The 17,143-nt window shown below is 47.6% G+C and overlaps 3 non-coding genes across 3 annotated transcripts; all 3 read right to left on the minus strand.

The window, feature by feature from the left end:
• Window positions 1–7,166: 7,166 nt before the first annotated feature.
• Window positions 7,167–7,330, minus strand: LOC134997046 (U1 spliceosomal RNA). Its single transcript, XR_010199601.1, has one exon. It is a non-coding gene; the product is annotated as a U1 spliceosomal RNA (small nuclear RNA).
• Window positions 7,331–7,985: 655 nt separating this feature from the next.
• Window positions 7,986–8,148, minus strand: LOC134997304 (U1 spliceosomal RNA). The gene has a single exon (XR_010199838.1). It is a non-coding gene; the product is annotated as a U1 spliceosomal RNA (small nuclear RNA).
• A 152-nt stretch (window positions 8,149–8,300) lies between these two features.
• On the minus strand, window positions 8,301–8,464 carry LOC134997173 (U1 spliceosomal RNA). Its single transcript, XR_010199723.1, has one exon. It is a non-coding gene; the product is annotated as a U1 spliceosomal RNA (small nuclear RNA).
• Window positions 8,465–17,143: the final 8,679 nt, after the last annotated feature.

Here is a 17,143-nt window from a genome sequence, read left to right on the forward strand (position 1 = left end):
GACTGTGCTGAGTGCTCACTGCTCACACAGCTTAATTGTGGGGGAGACTGGGGAGCAGTTATAGCAGGAGTACAGTGCACACTTTTGCTGCCAGTGTGACCACCAGTATATTGTCTGCCTGAAAAAGTTAAACACTCCTGTGGTGTTTTTTTTTTATTCTATAAATGCATTCTGCTGACAGTGTCCAGCAGGTCCGTCATACATATATTATATAAATATTTACCTGCAGTAGTGTTATATATTTTTTTTCATCTTTATCATCTCTATATTAGCAGACGCAGTACGGTAGTCCACGGCTGTGGCTATCTCTGTGTCGTCAGTGCTCGTCCATAATTGTATACCTACCTACCTGTGGTGGTTTTTTTTTTTCTATCTTCTTCATACTAGTAGTTTAGGAGTCTACTGACAGTGTCCACCAGGTCCATCATTATATTATATACCTACAGTAGTAATATATTTATTATATTATCTATACTAGCAGACGCAGTACGGTAGTCCACGGCTGTGGCTATCTCTGTGTCGTCAGTGCTCGTCCATAATTGTATACCTACCTACCTGTGGTGGGGTTTTTTTTTCTATCTTCTTCATACTAGTAGTTTAGGAGTCTGCTGACAGTGTCCACCAGGTCCGTCATTATATTATATACCTACAGTAGTAATATATTTAGTATATTATCTATACTAGCAGACGCAGTACGGTAGTCCACGGCTGTACCTACCTCTGTGTCGTCACTCGTCCATAATTGTATACCTAACTGTGGTGGGTTTTTTTTTCTATCTTCTTCATACTAGTAGTTTAGCAGTCTGCTGACAGTGTCCACCAGGTCCGTCATTATATTATATATACCTACAGTAGTTATATATATTTTTTTTTATATCATTAATTATCATCTCTATACTAGCAGACGCAGTACGGTAGGCCACGGCTGTGGCTATCTCTGTGTCGTCAGTGCTCGTCCATAATTGTATACCTACCTACCTGTGGTGGAAGTTTTTTTCTATCTTCTTCATACTAGTAGTTTAGCAGTCTGCTGACAGTGTCCACCAGGTCCGTCATTATATTATATATACCTACAGTAGTTATATATATATTTTTTTTTTATATCATTAATTATCATCTCTATACTAGCAGACGCAGTACGGTAGTCCACGGCTGTAGCTACCTCTGTGTCGTCAGTCACTCGTCATCCATAAGTATACTAGTATCCATCCATCTCCATTGTTTACCTGAGGTGCCTTTTAGTTGTGCCTATTAAAATATGGAGAACAAAAATGTTGAGGTTCCAAAAATAGGGAAAGATCAAGATCCACTTCCACCTCGTGCTGAAGCTGCTGCCACTAGTCATGGCCGAGACGATGAAATTCCATCAACGTCGTCTGCCAAGGCCGATGCCCAATGTCATAGTACAGAGCATGTAAAATCCAAAACACAAAAGATCAGTAAAAAAATGACTCAAAAATCTAAATAAAAATCGTCGGAGGAGAAGCGTAAACTTGCCAATATGCCATTTACCACACGGAGTGGCAAGGAACGGCTGAGGCCCTGGCCTATCTTCATGGCTAGTGGTTCAGCTTCACATGAGGATGGAAGCACTCAGCCTCTCGCTAGAAAAATGAAAAGACTTAAGCTGGCAAAAGCACAGCAAAGAACTGTGCGTTCTTCAAAATCACAAATCCACAAGGAGAGTCCAATTGTGTCGGTTGCGATGCCTGACCTTCCCAACACTGGACGTGAAGAGCATGCACCTTCCACCATTTGCACGCCCCCTGCAAGTGCTGGAAGGAGCACCCGCAGTCCAGTTCCTGATAGTCAGATTGAAGATGTCAGTGTTGAAGTACACCAGGATGAGGAGAATATGGGTGTTGCTGGCGCTGGGGAGGAAATTGACAAGGAGGATTCTGATGGTGAGGTGGTTTGTTTAAGTCAGGCACCCGGCGAGACACCTGTTGTCCGTGGGAGGAATATGGCCATTGACATGCCTGGTGAAAATACCAAAAAAATCAGCTCTTCGGTGTGGAAGTATTTCAACAGAAATGCGGACAACAGGTGTCAAGCCGTGTGTTGCCTTTGTCAAGCTGTAATAAGTAGGGGTAAGGACGTTAACCACCTCGGAACATCCTCCCTTATACGTCACCTGCAGCGCATTCATCATAAGTCAGTGACAAGTTCAAAAACTTTGGGCGACAGCGGAAGCAGTCCACTGACCAGTAAATCCCTTCCTCTTGTAACCAAGCTCACGCAAACCACCCCACCAACTCCCTCAGTGTCAATTTCCTCCTTCCCCAGGAATGCCAATAGTCCTGCAGGCCATGTCACTGGCAATTCTGACGAGTTCTCTCCTGCCTGGGATTCCTCCGATGCATCCTTGAGTGTAACGCCTACTGCTGCTGGCGCTGCTGTTGTTGCTGCTGGGAGTCGATGGTCATCCCAGAGGGGAAGTCGTAAGACCACTTTTACTACTTCCACCAAGCAATTGACTGTCCAACAGTCCTTTGCGAGGAAGATGAAATATCACAGCAGTCATCCTGCTGCAAAGCGGATAACTGAGGCCTTGGCATCCTGGGCAGTGAGAAACGTGGTTCCGGTATCCATCATTACTTCAGAGCCAACTATAGACTTGATTGAGGTACTGTGTCCCCGGTACCAAATACTATCTAGGTTCCATTTCTCTAGGCAGGCGATACCGAAAATGTACACAGACCTCAGAAAAAGACTCACCAGTGTCCTAAAAAATGCAGTTGTACCCAATGTCCACTTAACCACGGACATGTGGACAAGTGGAGCAGGGCAGACTCAGGACTATATGACTGTGACAGCCCACTGGGTAGATGTATTGACTCCCGCCGCAAGAACAGCAGCGGCGGCACCAGTAGCAGCATCTCGCAAACGCCAACTCTTTCCTAGGCAGGCTACGCTTTGTATCACCGCTTTCCAGAATACGCACACAGATGAAAACCTCTTACGGCAACTGAGGAAGATCATCACAGAATGGCTTACCCCAATTGGACTCTCCTGTGGATTTGTGGCATCGGACAACGCCAGCAATATTGTGCGTGCATTATATCTGGGCAAATTCCAGCACGTCCCATGTTTTGCACATACCTTGAATTTGGTGGTGCAGAATTATTTAAAAAACGACAGGGGCGTGCAAGAGATGCTGTCGGTGGCCACAAGAATTGCGGGACACTTTCGGCGTACAGGCACCACGTACAGAAGACTGGAGCAACACCAAAAACGCCTGAACCTGCCCTGCCATCATCTGAAGCAAGAAGTGGAAACGAGGTGGAATTCAACCCTCTATATGCTTCAGAGGATGGAGGAGCAGCAAAAGGCCATTCAAGCCTATACATCTGACCACGATATAGGAGGTGGAATGCACCTGTCTCAAGCGCAGTGGAGAATGATTTCAACGTTGTGCAAGGTTCTGCAACCTTTGAACTTGCCACACGTGAAGTCAGTTCAGACACTGCCAGCCTGAGTCAGGTCATTCCCGTCATCAGGCTTTTGCAGAAGAAGCTGGAGACATTGAAGGAGGAGCTAAGACAGAGCGATTCCGCTAGGCATGTGGGACTTGTGGATGGAGCCCTTCATTCGCTTAACCAGGATTCACGGGTGGTCAATCTGTTGAAATCAGAGCACTACATTTTGGCCACCGTGCTCGATCCTAGATTTAAAACCTACGTTGTATCTCTCTTTCCGGCAGACACAAGTCTGCAGGGGTTCAAAGACCTGCTGGTGAGAAAATTATCAAGTCAAGCGGAACTTGATCGGTCAACAGCTCCTCCTTCACAGTCTCCCGCAATTGGGGGTGCGAGGAAAAGGCTCAGAATTCCGAGCCCACCCGCTGGCGGTGATGCAGGGCAGTCTGGAGCGACTGCTGATGCTGACATCTGGTCCGGACTGAAGGACCTGCCAACGATTACGGACATGTCGTCTACTGTCACTGCATATGATTCTCTCACCATTGAAAGAATGGTGGAGGATTATATGAGTGACCGCATCCAAGTAGGCACGTCAGACAGTCCGTACGTATACTGGCAGGAAAAAGAGGCAATTTGGAGGCCCTTGCACAAACTGGCTTTATTCTACCTAAGTTGCCCTCCCACAAGTGTGTACTCCGAAAGAGTGTTTAGTGCCGCCGCTCACCTTGTCAGCAATCGGCGTACGAGGTTACTTCCAGAAAATGTGGAGAAGATGATGTTCATTAAAATGAATTATAATCAATTGCTCCGTGGAGACATTGACCAGCAGCAATTGCCTCCACAAAGTATACAGGGAGCTGAGATGGTGGATTCCAGTGGGGACGAATTGATAATCTGTGAGGAGGGGGATGTACACGGTGATGAATCGGAGGATGATGATGAGGTGGACATCTTGCCTCTATAGAGCCAGTTTGTGCAAGGAGAGATTTATTGCTTCTTTTTTGGTGGGGGTCCAAACCAACCCGTCATTTCAGTCACAGTCGTGTGGCAGACCCTGTCACTGAAATGATGGGTTGGTTAAAGTGTGCATGTCCTGTTTATACAACATAAGGGTGGGTGGGAGGGCCCAAGGCAATTCCACCTTGCACCTCTTTTTTCTTTTATTTTTCTTTGCGTCATGTGCTGTTTGGGGAGTGTTTTTTGGAAGGGCCATCCTGCGTGACACTGCAGTGCCACTCCTAGATGGGCCAGGTGTTTGTGTCGGCCACTTGGGTCGCTGAGCTTAGTCACACAGCTACCTCATTGCGCCTCTTTTTTTCTTTGCGTCATGTGCTGTTTGGGGAGTGTTTTTTGGAAGGGCCATCCTGCGTGACACTGCAGTGACACTCCTAGATGGGCCAGGTGTTTGTGTCGTCCACTTGGGTCGCTGAGCTTAGTCACACAGCTACCTCATTGCGCCACTTTTTTTCTTTGCGTCATGTGCTGTTTGGGGAGTGTTTTTTGGAAGGGCCATCCTGCGTGACACTGCAGTGCCACTCCTAGATGGGCCAGGTGTTTGTGTCGGCCACTTGGGTCGCTGAGCTTAGTCACACAGCTACCTCATTGCGCCTCTTTTTTTCTTTGCGTCATGTGCTGTTTGGGGAGTGTTTCTGGAAGGGCCATCCTGCGTGACAATGCAGTGCCACTCCTAGATGGGCCAGGTGTTTGTGTCGGCCACTTGGGTCGCTGAGCTTAGTCACACAGCTACCTCATTGCGCCTCTTTTTTTCTTTGCGTCATGTGCTGTTTGGGGAGTGTTTTTTGGAAGGGCCATCCTGCGTGACACTGCAGTGCCACTCCTAGATGGGCCAGGTGTTTGTGTCGGCCACTTGGGTCGCTGAGCTTAGTCACACAGCTACCTCATTGCGCCTCTTTTTTTCTTTGCGTCATGTGCTGTTTGGGGAGTGTTTTTTGGAAGGGCCATCATGCGTGACACTGCAGTGCCACTCCTAGATGGGCCAGGTGTTTGTGTCGGCCACTTGGGTCACTGAGCTTAGTCATCCAGCGACCTCGGTGCAAATTTTAGGACTAAAAATAATATTGTGAGGTGTGAGGTGTTAAGAATAGACTGAAAATTAGTGGAAATTATGGTTATTGAGGTTAATAATACTTTGGGATCAAAATGACTCCCAAATTCTATGATTTAAGCTGTTTTTTAGGGTTTTTTGAAAAAAACACCCGAATCCAAAACACACCCGAATCCGACAAAAAAAATTCGGTGAGGTTTAGCCAAAACGCGTTCGAACCCAAAACACGGCCGCGGAACCGAACCCAAAACCAAAACACAAAACCCGAAAAATTTCCGGTGCACATCTCTAGTGGCCATGCCATGTCACTGTGCAGGAGCCAGCACCGCTCACACACTAGTCCCCGGTGCAGCCCTCAACCCCCGGGACACCCGGAGCAACAAAATGTAGATTCAGGCCACCAGGCCACGCCCCTACCTATGAAACCATGCCTCCTTTTTACCATTGCGCTGCTTATCTGCGCGCACTGCATTACAATCTCCCTCGCCACCTCTCTGGGTGTCACCAGTGATAGTGACACCTCTGCCATGCTTGTAGCAGCTGGTCCTAAGATCTACACCTCAAGCCCTGAGTGTTTGCCCTTGTGACTTGTTGATCATCATAGCAAAGCAGATGCTTACAGAAAACTGCAGGGGCTTAGATTGAAAATAAAAAAAATTGATGGGTATAAGGTAGAGAGGAGCGGGTTCGGTTCTCCGAGAACCGAATTCCCCACGAACCCCACGAACTCCTCCTCCGAGGCAGGCTCGGTTGTTCCCGCCTGACTCGGAAAACCTGAACAAGGGAAAATGTCATCATCCCGCTGTCGGATTCTCGCGAGATTCGGATTCCATATAAAGAGCTGCGCGTTGCCGCCATTTTTACTCGTGCATTGAAGAGAGAGCGGAGAGGACGTGGCTATGTTCTCTCAGTGGAAATCTCAATATCAGTGCTCAGTATCAGTGGATACTTATTGCTGCTCAGTAATACTAGTAGTGTGTCTCTCCTGCTCAGTGTCAGTTCTCAGTAGTATCCTCATCAGTGCTCAGTATCACTGCTCATTGTCTTGTGCTGCATTGTTGTGCTCAGCATACTACAGTACATTACTAATAGTCCAGTGCTGCATCTTGCTGCTCAGTGTCAGTTCTAGTATCCTCATCAGTGCTCACTATCACTGCTCATTGCATTGTGGTGTTCTGTATACTACAGTAACATAGTAATATAGTAACATATAGTAACATAGTTTTTGAGGTTGAATAGAGGCAAATTGCCCATCGTGTTCAACCTGTTTTAAGTTGTGATGATTCTACATACTTGCTGAATAATGTTTTATGACTAGTTAGCTACTACAACTCATGTTACCCCCGGATTAACCATGTTGATATTTTAAGTATTATAACCTTGGATAGCTTTTTCATTCAGAAATGTATCCATTCCTTTTTTAAATCCAATTACAGAGTCCGCCATTACCACCTTCCCTGGCAGGGAATTCCACATCCTGATTGCCCTAACAGTGAAGATCATAGTATCTCACCTGGCAGGTAAGTAGGAGTTGGGCCAGAGCTGTGGAGGATTGCTGCTCGGGCACCCCCTGTCAAATGAAGGAGATCCAACTGAGGCAGCACAAGGGAACTCTCGAAAGAAGAACAAGGCTAGAGGAAGATCTGAGACAAAGAAATCTGACTTTTACCAGAGCTGACCAGAGGAAAGCACAAACACAGTCCCCCACTACCACAAATAATGCAGTCGAGTTTCCCACATTTGGGGAAATCACAGGGGTCAGCATACCCAGAATGCAATGAATGAACCTCACCCTGGGAGAACAATCTTCATGACCATGGTATCGCCTATGCAAAATAAGTATGATTTGGGATAGGGCTGGGGAGGGCCGCTGCTCAGGCACATCTCTGTCAAGTAAAGGAGTTTCAACTGAGGCAGCACAAGGGAACTCTCATCTGGGGACAACAACTGCAGGGAGAACACATATTTTCAGATGAACATGGGAGGGCAGAAGGCTGCCTAATACTGAAGCACCCCCAAACAACAAACCAAATGCAACAACTAGTACAAGCATTCCTGGGGGAAGTTCTGCAGAAGACGGATTTGCATACGGTGATGTCATCCAAGCAGTGGGCCAAAGTTGGCTGGATCCCTCATCTGCATATGAAAAGAGAAAAGGGGTATGCAGGGCATGGCGGCCTTTTGCGGCGCTTGGATGACCCTTAGTTCGCATTAAACACCCCCACCCTCCTTCGGTGTGGGGCTCATGTTGACAATGCCCCAGCCCCTGAAGCATTCAAGCTGATTTCTTACAGCAGCTTGGCACTGTAACAGCTCCAGAGCTGCTCTGTAAGGCAAGTAAAAGGGTGTGTAGTTAGCATTGTGCATTGGAAGGCACAAAGTAAGCAGACAGGAGGAGAAGTCAGGATAGTGCACAAGGGTATAAAAGGGAGGGGCTCAAGAAAAAAGAAGTGGAAACAGACAGCAAACTAGGCTGGAGAGAGACCTGAGACAAAGAGATCTGAATTATACGAGAGCCGACCAGGGGAAACACAAATTATGCAGTCAAGTTTCCCACATTTGGGGAAATCGCAGGGGCAGCACACCCAGAGTGCAATGGGTGAGCCTTGCCCTGGAAGAAGCACCTTCATGATCATAGTATCTCACCTGGCAGGTAAGTAGGAGTTGGGCTTGAGCTGGGGAGGGTCGCTGCTCGGGCACCCCCCTGTCAAGTGAAGGAGATCCAACTGAGGCAGCACAAGGGAACTCTCGAAAGAAGAACAAGGCTAGAGGAAGATCTGAAACAAAGAAATCTGACTTTTACCAGAGCTGACCAGAGGAAAACACAAACACAGTCCCCCACTACCACAAATAATGCAGTCGAGTTACCCACATTTGGGGAAATCACAGGGGTCAGCATACCCAGAATGCAATGAATGAACCTCACCCTGGGAGAATAATCTTCATGACCATGGTATCTCATATGCAAAATAAGTATGATTTGGGATAGGGCTGGGGAGGGCCGCTGCTCAGGCACATCTCTGTCAAGTAAAGGAGATTCAACTGAGGCAGCACAAGGGAACTCTCATCTGGGGACAACAACTGCAGGGAGAACACATATTTTCAGATGAACATGGGAGGGCAGAAGGCTGCCTAATACTGAAGCACCCCCAAACAACAAACCAAATGCAACAACTAGTGCAAGCATTCCTGTTTGTTTCTGAAGCCAACTTTGACCCACTGCTTGGATGACATCACCATATGCAAATCCATCTGCTGCAGGCCTTCCCCCAGGAATGCTTGCACTCTTTATATGAAATCCGAATCTCGCGAGAATCCGACAGCGGGATGATGACATTTTCCCTTGTTCAGGTTTTCCGAGTCAGGCGGGAACAACCGAGCCTGCCTCGGAGGAGGAGTTCGTGGGGTTCGTGGGGAATTCGGTTCTCGGAGAACCGAACCCGCTCCTCTCTACCTTATACCCATCAATTTTTTTTATTTTCAATCTAAGCCCCTGCAGTTTTCTGTAAGCATCTGCTTTGCTATGATGATCAACAAGTCACAAGGGCAAACACTCAGGGCTTGAGGTGTAGATCTTAGGACCAGCTGCTACAAGCATGGCAGAGGTGTCACTATCACTGGTGACACCCAGAGAGGTGGCGAGGGAGATTGTAATGCAGTGCGCGCAGATAAGCAGCGCAATGGTAAAAAGGAGGCATGGTTTCATAGGTAGGGGCGTGGCCTGGTGGCCTGAATCTACATTTTGTTGCTCCGGGTGTCCCGGGGGTTGGGGGCTGCACCGGGGACTAGTGTGTGAGCGGTGCTGGCTCCTGCACAGTGACATGGCATGGCCACTAGAGATGTGCACCGGAAATTTTTCGGGTTTTGTGTTTTGGTTTTGGGTTCGGTTCCGCGGCCGTGTTTTGGGTTCGAACGCATTTTGGCTAAACCTCACCGAATTTTTTTTGTCGGATTCGGGTGTGTTTTGGATTCGGGTGTTTTTTTCAAAAAACCCTAAAAAACAGCTTAAATCATAGAATTTGGGAGTCATTTTGATCCCAAAGTATTATTAACCTCAATAACCATAATTTCCACTAATTTTCAGTCTATTCTTAACACCTCACACCTCACAATATTATTTTTAGTCCTAAAATTTGCACCGAGGTCGCTGGATGACTAAGCTCAGTGACCCAAGTGGCCGACACAAACACCTGGCCCATCTAGGAGTGGCACTGCAGTGTCACGCATGATGGCCCTTCCAAAAAACACTCCCCAAACAGCACATGACGCAAAGAAAAAAAGAGGCGCAATGAGGTAGCTGTGTGACTAAGCTCAGCGACCCAAGTGGCCGACACAAACACCTGGCCCATCTAGGAGTGGCACTGCAGTGTCACGCAGGATGGCCCTTCCAAAAAACACTCCCCAAACAGCACATGACGCAAAGAAAAAAAGAGGCGCAATGAGGTAGCTGTGTGACTAAGCTCAGCGACCCAAGTGGCCGACACAAACACCTGGCCCATCTAGGAGTGGCACTGCAGTGTCACGCAGGATGGCCCTTCCAAAAACACTCCCCAAACAGCACATGACGCAAAGAAAAAAAGAGGCGCAATGAGGTAGCTGTGTGACTAAGCTCAGCGACCCAAGTGGCCGACACAAACACCTGGCCCATCTAGGAGTGGCACTGCAGGGCAGGATGGCCCTTCCAAAAAACACTCCCCAAACAGCACATGACGCAAAGAAAAAAAGTGGCGCAATGAGGTAGCTGTGTGACTAAGCTCAGCGACCCAAGTGGACGACACAAACACCTGGCCCATCTAGGAGTGTCACTGCAGTGTCACGCAGGATGGCCCTTCCAAAAAACACTCCCCAAACAGCACATGACGCAAAGAAAAAAAGAGGCGCAATGAGGTAGCTGTGTGACTAAGCTCAGCGACCCAAGTGGCCGACACAAACACCTGGCCCATCTAGGAGTGGCACTGCAGTGTCACGCAGGATGGCCCTTCCAAAAAACACTCCCCAAACAGCACATGACGCAAAGAAAAATAAAAGAAAAAAGAGGTGCAAGGTGGAATTGCCTTGGGCCCTCCCACCCACCCTTATGTTGTATAAACAGGACATGCACACTTTAACCAACCCATCATTTCAGTGACAGGGTCTGCCACACGACTGTGACTGAAATGACGGGTTGGTTTGGACCCCCACCAAAAAAGAAGCAATAAATCTCTCCTTGCACAAACTGGCTCTATAGAGGCAAGATGTCCACCTCATCATCATCCTCCGATTCATCACCGTGTACATCCCCCTCCTCACAGATTATCAATTCGTCCCCACTGGAATCCACCATCTCAGCTCCCTGTATACTTTGTGGAGGCAATTGCTGCTGGTCAATGTCTCCACGGAGCAATTGATTATAATTCATTTTAATGAACATCATCTTCTCCACATTTTCTGGAAGTAACCTCGTACGCCGATTGCTGACAAGGTGAGCGGCGGCACTAAACACTCTTTCGGAGTACACACTTGTGGGAGGGCAACTTAGGTAGAATAAAGCCAGTTTGTGCAAGGGCCTCCAAATTGCCTCTTTTTCCTGCCAGTATACGTACGGACTGTCTGACGTGCCTACTTGGATGCGGTCACTCATATAATCCTCCACCATTCTTTCAATGGTGAGAGAATCATATGCAGTGACAGTAGACGACATGTCCGTAATCGTTGGCAGGTCCTTCAGTCCGGACCAGATGTCAGCATCAGCAGTCGCTCCAGACTGCCCTGCATCACCGCCAGCGGGTGGGCTCGGAATTCTGAGCCTTTTCCTCGCACCCCCAATTGCGGGAGACTGTGAAGGAGGAGCTGTTGACCGATCAAGTTCCGCTTGACTTGATAATTTTCTCACCAGCAGGTCTTTGAACCCCTGCAGACTTGTGTCTGCCGGAAAGAGAGATACAACGTAGGTTTTAAATCTAGGATCGAGCACGGTGGCCAAAATGTAGTGCTCTGATTTCAACAGATTGACCACCCGTGAATCCTGGTTAAGCGAATGAAGGGCTCCATCCACAAGTCCCACATGCCTAGCGGAATCGCTCTGTCTTAGCTCCTCCTTCAATGTCTCCAGCTTCTTCTGCAAAAGCCTGATGACGGGAATGACCTGACTCAGGCTGGCAGTGTCTGAACTGACTTCACGTGTGGCAAGTTCAAAAGGTTGCAGAACCTTGCACAACGTTGAAATCATTCTCCACTGCGCTTGAGACAGGTGCATTCCACCTCCTATATCGTGGTCAGATGTATAGGCTTGAATGGCCTTTTGCTGCTCCTCCATCCTCTGAAGCATATAGAGGGTTGAATTCCACCTCGTTTCCACTTCTTGCTTCAGATGATGGCAGGGCAGGTTCAGGCGTTTTTGGTGTTGCTCCAGTCTTCTGTACGTGGTGCCTGTACGCCGAAAGTGTCCCGCAATTCTTGTGGCCACCGACAGCATCTCTTGCACGCCCCTGTCGTTTTTTAAATAATTCTGCACCACCAAATTCAAGGTATGTGCAAAACATGGGACGTGCTGGAATTTGCCCAGATATAATGCACGCACAATATTGCTGGCGTTGTCCGATGCCACAAATCCACAGGAGAGTCCAATTGGGGTAAGCCATTCTGTGATGATCTTCCTCAGTTGCCGTAAGAGGTTTTCATCTGTGTGCGTATTCTGGAAAGCGGTGATACAAAGCGTAGCCTGCCTAGGAAAGAGTTGGCGTTTGCGAGATGCTGCTACTGGTGCCGCCGCTGCTGTTCTTGCGGCGGGAGTCAATACATCTACCCAGTGGGCTGTCACAGTCATATAGTCCTGAGTCTGCCCTGCTCCACTTGTCCACATGTCCGTGGTTAAGTGGACATTGGGTACAACTGCATTTTTTAGGACACTGGTGAGTCTTTTTCTGAGGTCTGTGTACATTTTCGGTATCGCCTGCCTAGAGAAATGGAACCTAGATAGTATTTGGTACCGGGGACACAGTACCTCAATCAAGTCTATAGTTGGCTCTGAAGTAATGATGGATACCGGAACCACGTTTCTCACTGCCCAGGATGCCAAGGCCTCAGTTATCCGCTTTGCAGCAGGATGACTGCTGTGATATTTCATCTTCCTCGCAAAGGACTGTTGGACAGTCAATTGCTTGGTGGAAGTAGTAAAAGTGGTCTTACGACTTCCCCTCTGGGATGACCATCGACTCCCAGCAGCAACAACAGCAGCGCCAGCAGCAGTAGGCGTTACACTCAAGGATGCATCGGAGGAATCCCAGGCAGGAGAGAACTCGTCAGAATTGCCAGTGACATGGCCTGCAGGACTATTGGCATTCCTGGGGAAGGAGGAAATTGACACTGAGGGAGTTGGTGGGGTGGTTTGCGTGAGCTTGGTTACAAGAGGAAGGGATTTACTGGTCAGTGGACTGCTTCCGCTGTCGCCCAAAGTTTTTGAACTTGTCACTGACTTATGATGAATGCGCTGCAGGTGACGTATAAGGGAGGATGTTCCGAGGTGGTTAACGTCCTTACCCCTACTTATTACAGCTTGACAAAGGCAACACACGGCTTGACACCTGTTGTCCGCATTTCTGTTGAAATACTTCCACACCGAAGAGCTGATTTTTTTGGTATTTTCACCAGGCATGTCAATGGCCATATTCCTCCCACGGACAACAGGTGTCTCGCCGGGTGCCTGACTTAAACAAACCACCTCACCATCAGAATCCTCCTTGTCAATTTCCTCCCCAGCGCCAGCAACACCCATATTCTCCTCATCCTGGTGTACTTCAACACTGACATCTTCAATCTGACTATCAGGAACTGGACTGCGGGTGCTCCTTCCAGCACTTGCAGGGGGCGTGCAAATGGTGGAAGGTGCATGCTCTTCACGTCCAGTGTTGGGAAGGTCAGGCATCGCAACCGACACAATTGGACTCTCCTTGTGGATTTGTGATTTTGAAGAACGCACAGTTCTTTGCTGTGCTTTTGCCAGCTTAAGTCTTTTCATTTTTCTAGCGAGAGGCTGAGTGCTTCCATCCTCATGTGAAGCTGAACCACTAGCCATGAAGATAGGCCAGGGCCTCAGCCGTTCCTTGCCACTCCGTGTGGTAAATGGCATATTGGCAAGTTTACGCTTCTCCTCCGACGATTTTTATTTAGATTTTTGAGTCATTTTTTTACTGATCTTTTGTGTTTTGGATTTTACATGCTCTGTACTATGACATTGGGCATCGGCCTTGGCAGACGACGTTGATGGAATTTCATCGTCTCGGCCATGACTAGTGGCAGCAGCTTCAGCACGAGGTGGAAGTGGATCTTGATCTTTCCCTATTTTTGGAACCTCAACATTTTTGTTCTCCATATTTTAATAGGCACAACTAAAAGGCACCTCAGGTAAACAATGGAGATGGATGGATACTAGTATACTTATGGATGACGAGTGACTGACGACACAGAGGTAGCTACAGCCGTGGACTACCGTACTGCGTCTGCTAGTATAGAGATGATAATTAATGATATAAAAAAAAATATATATATAACTACTGTAGGTATATATAATATAATGACGGACCTGGTGGACACTGTCAGCAGACTGCTAAACTACTAGTATGAAGAAGATAGAAAAAAACTTCCACCACAGGTAGGTAGGTATACAATTATGGACGAGCACTGACGACACAGAGATAGCCACAGCCGTGGCCTACCGTACTGCGTCTGCTAGTATAGAGATGATAATTAATGATATAAAAAAAATATATATAACTACTGTAGGTATATATAATATAATGACGGACCTGGTGGACACTGTCAGCAGACTGCTAAACTACTAGTATGAAGAAGATAGAAAAAAAAAACCACCACAGTTAGGTATACAATTATGGACGAGTGACGACACAGAGGTAGGTACAGCCGTGGACTACCGTACTGCGTCTGCTAGTATAGATAATATACTAAATATATTACTACTGTAGGTATATAATATAATGACGGACCTGGTGGACACTGTCAGCAGACTCCTAAACTACTAGTATGAAGAAGATAGAAAAAAAAACCCCACCACAGGTAGGTATACAATTATGGACGAGCACTGACGACACAGAGGTAGGTACAGCCGTGGACTACCGTACTGCATCTGCTAGTATAGATAATATAATAAATATATTACTACTGTAGGTATATAATATAATGACGGACCTGGTGGACACTGTCAGCAGACTGCTAAACTGCTAGTATGAAGAAGATAAAAAAAAAACCCCACCACAGGTAGGTAGGTATACAATTATGGACGAGCACTGACGACACAGAGATAGCCACAGCCGTGGACTACCGTACTGCGTCTGCTAGTATAGATAATATAATAAATATATTACTACTGTAGGTATATAATATAATGATGGACCTGGTGGACACTGTCAGTAGACTCCTAAACTACTAGTATGAAGAAGATAGAAAAAAAAAAACCACCACAGGTAGGTAGGTATACAATTATGGACGAGCACTGACGACACAGAGATAGCCACAGCCGTGGACTACCGTACTGCGTCTGCTAATATAGAGATGATAAAGATGAAAAAAAAAATATAACACTACTGCAGGTAAATATTTATATAATATATGTATGACGGACCTGCTGGACACTGTCAGCAGAATGCATTTATAGAATAAAAAAAAAACACCACAGGAGTGTTTAACTTTTTCAGGCAGACAATATACTGGTGGTCACACTGGCAGCAAAAGTGTGCACTGTACTCCTGCTATAACTGCTCCCCAGTCTCCCCCACAATTAAGCTGTGTGAGCAGTGAGCACTCAGCACAGTCAGATATACATAGATGATATATCATGCAGCACACTGAGGCTGAGCACAGATATGGTATGTGTATCGTTTTTTTTCAGGCAGAGAACGGATTATAAATAATAAAACTGGTGGTCACTATCAGCAAAACTCTGCACTACTGAGTACTCCTGACAAGTTCAACTGCTCCCCAAATTAGTAGTAAATCAAATGTCACTCGTCTCTATCTTCTAATCTAAACGGAGAGGACGCCAGCCACGTCCTCTCCCTATCAATCTCAATGCACGTGTGAAAATGGCGGCGACGCGCGGCTCCTTATATAGAATCCAAGTCTCGTGAGAATCCGACAGCGGGATGATGACGTTCGGGCGCGCTCGGGTTAACCGAGCAAGGCGAGAGGATCCGAGTCTGCTCGGACCCGAGCAAAAAAGGGTGAAGTTCGGGCGGGTTCGGATTCCGAGGAACCGAACCCGCTCATCTCTTATGGCCACCCAGCATGACGCCTCCCTTCTTGACCATGCTGTAATTGCAGTCGCACTGCAGTTCAGCGTGATCATAAAAAATGGTGTAGCCTCCTGCTGGTGCAGACTGTATGTGCGCGCAGGAAGCCGCCACCATTTTTGTGATCACAGCGGCTGAATGTGATGTCATACAGCTGCTGTGACCACGCCCCCTGTGTCTCCTCCATTGCAGACCCCATTTTGAAGCCTTGCCCCCGCACCGCTCCATCCCTGACTTGGAAATGGAGTGTTGCTGACCCCCCTCTCCCCCCCTGCCCCGATTGACAGGCAGAGGCGATCGCATTCTCTGCGGGGTGCTGCAGAAAATGCAGGCACATGCGTATGCTCTTAGCAATTTTTGCAGTTGGATCACTTATTGTGATTGCAATCCAACCTGAATCAGGCCCTATTACCTATCACAATGCGCTGCGGGCAGTACAAAATTGGTTTAATATAGGAGAAAACCCCCCAGACCTGTGCTCCTTAACTGTACCTGGTGGCTAGTGGAGCGGCTGCCCAGTAATCAGTGTCCACGCCAGTGCGCACACGGTCCACCCCCTACGGCCACGCTCCCCTTCATCAGCGGCCTCGTGATCCGGAAGGGCGGTGTGTGTGTGACTGACCTTAGGAAGAAACCGGAGCCTCCGCTGCAGTGACCCAGCAACCAGGGCACGGGAGTATACAGTGCCGCTGGGAGTGATGAAGCTGCAGTAAAGATGTCTATTAGACCTAGCCTGCTGCAGCCCTTGTAGATTCTCATAAAACAAGTTCTTCTTTTCTTGTCAAAATGAATAGCTAAGAATTGGCTTCCTGAGGCAGGCCCCTGTTAAGTGGCCTGCTACTGAAGGCACCAACTACAAACTGAGCTCCCTGTTCATGGAAGCGGGGTTATAGAGGAGGATGCGCTGAGCATCTTGGGAACAGTCAAAAGCTTTGAGTCGGTTGGTGCCTCAGATCAAGATCCTACTCTACACCCCAATGTGAATCCTTGTGGAGTCCTGTGTACCCCACAGAAGAAATTAATGTGTCACACCCATTGGCAGCAACCTTAGAATAGCTGCTGATGGGCACAATTGAGAAAGGAAGGGGGGGGGGGGGGGACATTTGAATCCAGCACATAGATGCAATTCAAATATGTAATTTGTACCTTCCTATTTTAAAATATAATGGATGAACTTCACCCTGTGAGAACAATCTTCATGATCAAGAGATCTCATATGCAAAATAAGTATGAGTTGGGATAGGGCTGGGGAGGGTGGCTGCTCGGGCAGCCCCTCCCCCATCAAGTTAAGGAGATTCAACTGAGGAAGCACAAGGGAACTCTCGTCTGGGGACAACAACTGCAGGGAGACCACATCTTTTCAGATGAACATG

The sequence above is a fragment of the Pseudophryne corroboree genome, unplaced genomic scaffold (genome assembly GCF_028390025.1).
Source record: "Pseudophryne corroboree isolate aPseCor3 unplaced genomic scaffold, aPseCor3.hap2 scaffold_144, whole genome shotgun sequence".
Classification (NCBI taxonomy): Eukaryota; Metazoa; Chordata; class Amphibia; order Anura; family Myobatrachidae; genus Pseudophryne; species Pseudophryne corroboree.